The following is a 10,862-nucleotide window of genomic DNA, read 5'->3' as shown; positions in this document are numbered from 1 at the left end:
AAAAGAAAAGAGGAAAGAAACCGAGATAAAAAGTAAAAATAACGTCGCGAACGCTTCACTTTTCATTCGTACGGCCTATTGTACGCGTCTAGACTGTATAAATGTACCATAGCAATAATTAATCGAGGACTGTACATACATTGACGACGAACTTTTTTTCGCGAGTGTAAGTATGCGTGTGTGTGTCGGATGCGATCGTCGTTTTTGTAAGTGATATCGCGACCGCGTGTCGTGTCGTGCGTACGCATGTGTGTGTGTTACGTGTTGCTTACGTGTACACAATTCACCCCCTCCACCTTCCCTAATCTACATGTTAATCAGGAAGAACCTCGAGAGAGCGCGACTTGTCGTTATAATTGTCAGCGTTGAATAGTCGAGCGGATCGAATAGGTTCCCGATTGAGGTAAATTGCAGAAGTAATGGCGGCGATTTTTTGGCGCTCGAGGAACAGTCTCGAGAGGAAAAGCGGTCGTTTTTTCGGACGTCAGTGACAGCTGTTCGAATGAATTCTGGAACTGTGGCAATTTTCGTTTTTTGTTTTTTGAGGGGGAATTCTGGCAGACGGTTTGAAGAATCGATTAACGATGCAATTCTGTTGGAAATTGGAAAATGGTGAAATTGTCCGTTCCGAGCTCGTTTTCCCGGTGTTTTAATTTTCTTTTATTTTTTTTTTTTTTTTAAGGAGGATAATGTGAAAATTTAGAAATGGTTGAATTTACCCGAGATGTGATTTTGTTTTGGTTTTCGAATAGTTAATTGCCTCGGTTTGCATATTTTGTCACGGATTATTCGTATACAGGGGAAATGAGAATTTTCTGAACTGAAAGCGATGCAATTTTGAAAAGCCGATTAACTTGGGTAATAAGCTTCTCGCTTGTTTGTTTTCAGATTGTCGTTGTTTCCATTTTGAATTATCAGTTTTCGCAGAATCGAATCAATTTTTGTGTATTTTCTTTGGAAGCAATCTTTCTTTTTCGAATGATCTGCCGAACAATCTCGTCGTATATTTCCTTAATTTGATCGTAACAAAGAGTGTGCATTGTTATTGTAATAATGCAAAAATTAATGTAAATAAATTGAGAAACTTAGATATAAAAATTTATTGGAAATATGTAAACGTGTGTTTCTGTTTTTTTTTTTCTTTTTTATTTGGTAAATTAGAAACAAGCTCGAACGTTCGAAAAGTGAAAGAAATTGCTAGCTTCGTTCGATCGAACGCTGTGACTGACCTAATTAAACGTCATAGGTCGCCCGGATTCGCTCGAATTTCCGATTAATTCTATCCGTTACAATCGAATTGTCCGCGATAATAACAATTGTCCAGAACGTGGCGGCAGTCGATTCGACGTCGATATTGACAGAACGCCGTGATATCCAAAGGGGAATTATATTTGGAGCAATTAGATAGCGTCAGCGGTATCGTTACGTTTGACAGTGCAAACTGCTGCAGCACTACCTTTTTCCAACTCGTCCTGACCATCGGACGAATGTAGTTTCAAGTCCAAAAAATATTCCGACAAGTGTACGAAATGATTTAAAGAACAAAGAGGAATGTGAGAAATGGGGACAATTGAAAATGGAGAATTGAGCGGAAAATTGAAGCAGCTAATTTGAGAGGAAAATAGGTGCTTCGAAAAATTTGTGCTCTGCTATATTAATATTGAAGATTAAGATCGTATGCTTTGATTAAAGTAGAAATTATTCTGACAGAATTAAAAGGCAAGAGTTTCTCGCTTAAATAATGTGAAAAAGTCAAAAAATTGAATCAGTTAATTTGAAGTTTTGCACGTTAGTAATGAAATTTGAACAAATTGACTTGGAAAGTTGAGAAAGAAGAAACGGAAGAAATTCCAGTTTCCATTAAGGATTGTAAGATTCATCGAGGATGAAAGAAGTTGTAACAAATTCACTTTTAAGTATTACACGAATTTTAGAGCTGCTGTAAGCTCGAAGACAAGCATACTTTTCAGTTCAGTTAAGCTGCGGATAGAATTCTGAAGAGTTCTCACCTTCGAAATACGAAACACGTCACTTGCTTCCACTTCTAAATCATATTTTCCGATTCACGAATCGATTAATTTCCTTAATTTGCACTGAATTTAGGGGTTTTCCTATTTTACAGAATTTAATATTTTAAATAAGTTATAAACGAATATAAAAATTAATTTTGACTAAATCTCACTTTTAATTAACCCTTCAAAGATTTTAATATTTTAATACAAATTCGTATAAAAAATTTCTGTTCAAAATTTTCGATTATATTCACCGAAATGGCTGCTTCAATTATTCGACAATAGAAATTTCCATTTCAAAAATTTTTCAAATCTTCAACATTCCCAAATTTTCCCAACATTCCTATTGACGCCGTTAATCAGCTCGAAAATACAATTTCCCCTGGACAATTCGCGAGAAACTCGAGACGAAGATGACAATCGGGAATTTCCGAGTGAACTTGACGTAACTCGAAGGAGAATTCAGTTTACTGGTAGCCACGAATTAAGTGACAAGCTTTTATTTTTCTAACGCAAGTGTTCCTTTCGACGCATCGACGCGACCTTTATTTTTGTATGTACAACACACGGATTACATTGGTCGACGCGTTTATAGATATTTTCTATTGGGCTTCCGTTCGTAGCGTCACGGTTTTAGACAGACGTTTCTAATTAGAGAGAACACCTCCGACTCTGTGTAATCATACCAAAGAGTACGTGTTAACGTCGCAAACTATAGCTTCAATGTAAACCGAATCGATGGGAAATAAGGGCGATTTTATCATCGAGAAGTGGCGAGAAGTAAAGGATCTCTACTTGGATCATTCTCGATCTACATTGTTCTCCTCATTTTCTCTTTATCGAACTCCACAGTGCATGATTCCTTTCTTTTTCAGAAATATTGTTTACAATTTTTCCTTAATTTTTATTCAAACTTCAATCGAAATTGTATTAATTAAGAAAGTAAAAACAAATAAAAGATAAGTGAAGCGATGAAAATGGATCGATTTTTAACGATTGTACTTAAAACTACTTTGCACAATTTGAACAGTGATGAAGAGTTTTGGTATTTCAATATTATTAACCCTTTCGCGACCGAATTATCTTCTTCAAGAACTTCTTATTTACCTATCGATCATTGTGTCTGTAATGAATGCTAGATCGCTATGAACTGTAACGAATGCTAATTTGTCGGAGTACTCAAAACTCACGAGAGATCGCGAAAGGGTCAAAGAGTGGATCTTACTTCGTCTAAAAATGTAACTTTTCAAAAGAGAAGAAAACCACTTGGAAAATTAATGCACCGATGCAAAACCTTTGCACTGATTTTATCGACTTAAAAAAATTAATACAAACGGCATACAGTTGGTGTGTAAATAAATTGGCAAGATATTTTTCTTCTTTTCTGAGAAGTTAACTTTTTCCAATTTTACGAACTTTATTATTCGAACAACGATATGTACACACACAAAGAATGAACACACTTCCGGGGTGAACAGAAACGGAGAGAAGGAGGAAATAAATACAGTTGGGTCACGTTAATTAAACATGCATAAAGGTGAATGGTATCGAACTAATGAAACATTAATAACTTCCTGCTCCGTGAATTGCTCGAATGCAGACGGCTCGTATTATTAAGAGGCAACATTGACGGTGGATAAAAACGAAGGAAGTGAACAAACCCACCAATTATCGCTGTTTAAACTGTGGTTACTTCGTTGTACAAATACTGGAGATTTTCTACATCTTATTTCCTCTCTCAAGTCTGTTCAAACAAGAAAAAAAGTGGAAAACAGATTATATTAAATAATTATCGTATAATTAATGAAACCCGGTTGTATAAAAATTAAAAAGAAAAACAGGAATGAATCGTGTGAAAGCAGTAAATTGTGCGTAAAATTCTAAGGGAAGTATTAAAAACTGTAAAGCGAAGGAAATAATTTTGAACGACCAAAACTCGTGAAGACTCAATTCTGAAGTTTCATTTTTCTATTCTGTTTCAACTCGTACGTCTGTGTGAATGGATATCAGTTTGATTATCTGCTAAGTATTAAAAAATATACTGCGAAAAGAAAAATGATTTGAACAACAGAAACCCTAACCCTGTATGTGTACCTATCGAATGGATATTAGTTTAAATGGTATGTAAAAAAAGAAGAACGAGAGAAAATTTTGTATCAACTTGCACTGCGGAGTAAATAACCGTGTTTCGTTTATTATTCCCTTGTCGGACAATTAATGTTAAGAGAATGAATTGTGGCGTAACTCTGTCCCGTGTGATGGGGGACCTCGTTGAGAACGGGGTTCGAAGTTTCGTGAATAGCGAGCAAACCTATTATTCGACGAAAGTATTCAGAGAAATAAAAGGAAATTGCGCTAATGTGCAGCACACGAGTTATCAAAGAACTTTCTCTCTCTCTCTCTCTCTTGTATTTCCACGACAGCTGCGACCCTGGTAAAATAAGTGGGTAACGACCTATATTCTCGTCCTTTCACACAGTTTTCCATCTGACACCGTTCAGTGAGACACCGTTGAACACTGTAAACCCGATGTAAGGCTCGAGAGATTTTCATAAATTTCCATGACGAGCAACGATACCAGTTGCGTAACAATCGTGGAGGGATATGAAAATGAGGGTTGAGATTTTTGTGGACGGTTTAGGTTGGGTTCAATGGTGTTGATAATTCAGAGACAGCATGTGTGACATTTTCCAGCTGCTGAGGAAAACTTCGTTCCTATAATTGAAATCAATCTGCCCTGAAAATCTGTGAAAAATGTGCTTTAAACTGAAGTTTATATGTAGGTATATATGTTTAAATTAATGAAGAAAGGGATTTACGAAAAAATAGCTTTAAGGTATATATTTAACATTAATTTAAAAATATGTTTTAAATTAAATATTTCAAATCTATTTTTTTCTACATTGCCCTGACAAATTTAGTAAGCAAATTTCCCAAAGACATGTCTTGGTAACTTGCTTGAAGATAAGTCGAAATAAGTCAAAAAGCACTCTAACTCAGAAAAATGTCACACGTGTCATTTCTGAGATAATTGATCCAATTAGAATAAATACATACGTAGCAAGTAAGTATATCAATTAATATCTATATTGCTATATTGCTAGCTATACACGCACAGTTTAATTTGATTATTCGAAAAACAGTAGATTTTAGACTTGTCTCAATTTTGCTAATAAATTATTCAGTGCACATACTCATTTTGCTAGCACGAATTTTTTCAACACTAGCTACGAAGAGAGTAGCGAAAGAATTGGTATAATACTTCTATTTTTTTGTTTTCCTTTTAATTCATCAGTTATTTGCATTTTAAAAGTGAAGAATGTTTAAATCATGTCTTTTTTTCTTGTTTCACGTGTCGACTCGGTAATTCCACCGTTTCCTTTCAGTCGAGAAGAACCTCGATTTGCCCGTCAATCCCTGGCTTTTAATTAAGTCACGCTATATAGACGGCCTGAAAGGTAGGATGACAACCAATAATGGGAATTCGATGCTCCCTTCGGCGAGTTTCCAAGCTGTACAATCAGTTGAACGCTCGAGGCATTGTCGGGACTTACGCTTGTTGAAAGTATTTAGAGAGCTGGGTAAAGACGATGAATGTAGGGAATTGAAGGAATCGTGAAAAACGAAATTTCTGGCCAATCTTGAAACACTTGTTCCCAATATTCTGTGTACTTTTAGAATTCGTAGTTGAGACTTAATTTCTTCCAAAAGATGTAGAAATTTTTTTATATGTTGGAGAAATACCATTTCATAAGGTACAATTCTGTTTGAAAGACTTGAATTCGTTGAGCGAAATTTGGATGACAATTTGTAACGTCTTCGAGAGGTTTGAGTTTCTTCGTGACAATAGAGGCGATTCGAGGCAGTCTGGAATAAAACACCGAGAAAATAAGGTCTGAAGTGGTGTTCGAATGTACACGAGGCTGAAACAGGAGTCTTGGTAGAGCTAGAGATAAGTAGAGACACGCGAAACCCTCGAATCGTCGAAGAAAAATGTCGCCAACAACGTCGAGTGACATCAAATTGGCGAGAACGATCGTCTTACCTCGTTTCCTTTCTTGCTGCCTAAAGCCGCGCTCACGCTTCACGGAAAGTCCCACGACTTAATCTCGCGGATAAAATGATGCTGCTTGAATGACGAATTTCAACCGAAGTTGATTTCTCCAAATTTTCACAATAGAACTGCAATTTAAAACGAAAAATAAGGTCGACATTTGAAATGTACGCTTAACCATTGATTTACTCTACTTGAATCCGTAGTTTGATTTAATTTATTAAATTCGCGAAAGATAGAAACCTGAGAAATATACAAACGAACGGAACGATAAATTTGTAGAAGAGAAATGGAAAATTGAAATTTCTACTTTTAACAATACTGACAAAAAATTATGTAGTAATTCACACATTGCTGCTTCTGAAGCATGTTAAAGGTGCGCCAAATTTAATCGAATAAAATTAATATAACAATATTTAGTATTTAAAAAAAAGAACTGAAAATTGTTTCTAATTCAAGTTGTTGATGACTGTTGCGTCGCCATGCACGTGAGGAAACTCCAGCCTGGCGGATTATCATCCTAAAATTTGTTAGTCAAATTCGACCGCCAGACCAGGGTACCAAACTCACATCGGCCTGCAATAAACCTCGAGCGAACTCATCGACGAAACGAAAACCTCGCGAGCCTCTCCTTTCCATAACCGATGCTCTTTTCCGTCAGGGCGACGACTCCACGGTTCATTCTCTGACCAGCGCTTGGAGTCTCGCTCTCTGAGTGACACCCGACCCAGTCAAACACAGTATAATACAAAGTTCGCATCGTTCGATCGTACCATATTTCTCATCGACAGTTGTAAATTCAGTCGGGACAATAAAATTCTCTAAATTCTTGCATCTTAATTGGGACCACCAAAAGAGATCAATTTCTCAATTGGGCAGCAAACCTGTACCGTCGCGCAGGTACGGAACGCATGGGGTCTTCGTTGACCGGATTTATGGCTCACTCGCACGAGAAGGTTATTTTTGAGAACAGCAACGCTTCGTAGCTCCGCGAAAAAATAAGTCATTTCTTACAGAACAGTGCCTTTAGAATTTCGACTTTTCCGCGTCCTCGATAACCGAAGACGTGTCATAAACCAGGTATTACTGAAGGGTCAATCCACACGCGCGTACAACGGCACTCTCGGCCGAGGGTTGACCTGGCGGGAATTTCCGACGCGTCACCGAAGGACAGCGAAGATTCCACGCACCCGCAGGTAGGGCCCCACTCCTTCCAAGGAAAAGCGCGCTAAGGGCGCAATGGAAGGGCACGTTGATTGGTAATTTGTGCGTACGTGAAAAAGGCGGGCGCGAGGCTCGAAAACGTAGTCCGAGACTCTACGAATGTCAGGTTTAGCTTCCTTGTGGTCTGACACTTGTGGAGAATATACTGTACTCTCTCCAGCCGGTCAAGTACAATTCGAGTCTTTGAAACAAAGTCGTCAATCGTTCGTGACACACTCTACGTTTTGCTAACGTTCGAGCAAAGTAGATTTTGAACTAGTTACCCAAGATTAATTTGGCGGGTAACAGTCGCGACCGCGAGCTTCCTGTTGAACATCGCAAAAGATCGCGACGCGACATAGAGTGTAAGCGGGATTTACGACCTCGCGAAATTCTTCGAAAGAATTGCGGTCCATGGGTAGCTAACCATGATAATAACTAAATTCCACACATTTTTGTCATTTAACTCTTCCATTACATGCGCCAATATTTTCCACTTTAATTCTAACTTTCACCAGCCTCGTTAAATTCGCAATCAAATCCACGAAGGGAGAACAAATAGAGATCGAAATGTCTGCTACACTTTTTTGCTTCGTTTCATCGGCATCGTCTGAGAGTGTATTTCTTCAAGCGTGAACGCGGCTTAATGCTCCGTGTGAGTCGATTCTGCGACCGAAACGGGGAAACGTGAAACGCCGGCTCGTTGATAGTCAATTTTATCCTGATCGATATTTACAGGCGAGACTGACTCGCGGAAAACGACAGGAGGGAGGTAAAGCCGAGATTATTCTTAATGGCTTTCCCAAGCCGCTTTCATGCCTGTATTCTTAATCTAAAGTAGTTTTCCACCGCCCTTTAACTACCACGATCTCTGGCCGTTCGTAATAGAGGATTTCTACCTTCACAGAAAAATGAGAATATCTTTCACAATTACATTGTGAGAAGTGCACAGTCGTGCACGACACTTTTAATTGCGGATATACCAACGTAACATCTGTGAGATTAATTTTGAGAGGAATGTGCTGTGTTGATTGTTGCACTTTATGTTGAGAATAATGAAATTTGAACTGTGAATATTCTGAGCAGTCTGAGCTAAATTAATTTGTGATGAACAAGTTGTACAAGAGTTTACATAAAAATTTTTGACTTTCATTTTTGTTAGGGCAATTCTCTTGCTTATTATTAGCAATATCAAATTTCCATGTGTAATGGTGTAATGGTTTTGTAAGGTTCTTGGTTTGAACGAAATTATAGGAACACGTTTGAGGATATTATTATTACCTGTTTTTAAAGTGACACAAGTTTTGCTTCAGCTTTCTGACAAATTTCCATTGTTAACGTTAATATTTCAAAAGACGCGTAATTAATCAAGATGAAGTGCACTCTTTCTACAATAGGGTAGAAGAACAGCAATATTTCACAAATTAAGAAATTGCAATTGGTTTGCTAATTTTATTTTTCAGACTTAAAATTCTCGAAACAGTTACAAATTCGACGTATTTAAATCGCCGCTCAATTCAAATTTCTTTAACTTTGTACAATAAAATACTTAAAAAAGAAATGATAAAAATTAACGTGTAAAATTCATTCATGTAAATATTATTATTGATAATAATAAAACTTCACTTAAACATTTCTCTATCGCGTGCCAAATAGCGGAAGAAAATGATCGAGCCGCATCTCGGAAGAAAACGTCGAAAACAGGGGACGATATTTTTTCCGTAATCGAAGAATCTTAAAAGGCAATTCCAGTTCGACGTACATCACGTTCCGGGCCGTTTCAGGATTCTTTAAAGCTCGTCCATTTTCCCCGGAGAACCGTGCGAATATCTTTTTCGACTGGTACTAAAGGAAAACGCGTCCGTAAATTTCTCCCGCTTATGCACACTCCTGCAGTTTCCTCTAGAATGGAGTTATGAGCTCATATGGTTGGGATTTTCGTAGCTAGAGGAGTACTCGAACTTCTCTCCGAATTTATTAAACTGTACTATTTATATATGCAATTTGGAAAAATTTTCCTCTCGGAATTTTCATGTCGCGAGTGCTGATACAGGGGACACCTTTGTTCTCATTTCTCTTTCAAAGAGTCCAAGCATTAACAGAGAGCTTCATATGAAAATTACATTTCACCGTTAGAAAAATTCTCGAATCGCGTATTTACCTTAACAAGAAAATTAGCTTAATTTTACGAAAAAAAGAATTGCTAAAATAAATTTCTACTTTGCATGAAAACGACGTTGCGGTTTAACAAGAAATTTCCCTCTTGCGAGGAATTTCATTCGAGAGCAGAATTAAGTTAAAATTTCCATGTTGTAGAAGAGAGCTAAAATTTATTGCATTCAGTGTTACAGAGATTCTCGAAATGTGTATTTACGTTTATAAGAAAATTAGCTTAATTGTAGAAAAAATATTGCAAAAAGGAATTTCTACTTTGTATTGAAAAACATTGCGGTTTAAAAATGAATTTTCCACTTGCGAAGAATTTTGGTTCCAAGGCATTTTATATTTCAAAAATACTCTCTGCCTGTTTACCTTAGTAAAGAAATAAGAAAATCACCTCGTAGAAATAAACGACAAAAACGAATTTCTACTTTGCATAAGAAAACGTAGTTTTAAAAGGAATTTCCCGAAGAATTTCGATTCCACACAAAATCAAGTTAAAATTTCCATATTATACCTACAAAACAGCTAAAAATGATTGTTCCTACCGTAAAATTATCTAACGTACTCGACTAATACGTCATAAATATCGAATTTAATGGGGAACGCTTCGAATCGCGATAAACTAACAAACTGACAGCGAAAAACGGTGGTCGTCGTTGACGCAAAAAGCGCGCGAACATTATCTTCCAGCGTGAATAACAGAGAGAACAGTCCATTGTTCGTTTACAGGGCGGAAAACGAGCGCAAAACAAAAAAAGAACGAAGATAACGATAAAACTGCAACAGCCCGGAGCGATGTATCAGTGTTTGAAGGATTGGATAAAAAAAAGGCGTCGCGCTAAATTTCCACGAGAATCCTCCATATGGTCGTTTGCTGCGTCAGTCAAGAAGCATAAAACCGATACGTCACGTTGAACAAGCCGTTTGCTGGATCCATCGTTGCTAAATTCCTTTATTCGTTGCTTCTTGACGCGAGACACGTCGATAGAATGAATTAATATCAAAGTGATAGGATGACAGGGCAAGATGACGGACAGTGTGTTCGCGATAGAAAATAGGAAAGAGAGTAACTGATCGATAGTTCGTTCACCGTAATCATTGTTCTGGTCTTTGCTTTTAAAGGATGGGTTCACTGAACCTTTTTTTACTATTGATTTCCATGCTAAACACGTGAAGACAACTGGAATGCGTGTTGATGAGGCTGTGGAAGTTGAAATTTCAAATAATATTGGACTTTTAGAGGAGCACGGTTTATGGTTTACCAAACAGTACAAAATTTAAGTATAAATAAATATAAATTTAACTTTGAGAAAGTATTTATTAGAAATTTGAATGCACTTGTTAACGAGATTGCGAAAGTTGGCGTAATTAGGGGTTTCGAGGGATTGAAATTTAAAGTAAGACTGGATTCTCAGTGGGGCACATAAATA

Source organism: Habropoda laboriosa, unplaced genomic scaffold (assembly GCF_001263275.1).
Source record: "Habropoda laboriosa isolate 0110345459 unplaced genomic scaffold, ASM126327v1 scaffold22, whole genome shotgun sequence".
Lineage (NCBI taxonomy): Eukaryota > Metazoa > Arthropoda > Insecta > Hymenoptera > Apidae > Habropoda > Habropoda laboriosa.
This window is presented reverse-complemented; position numbering follows the sequence as displayed.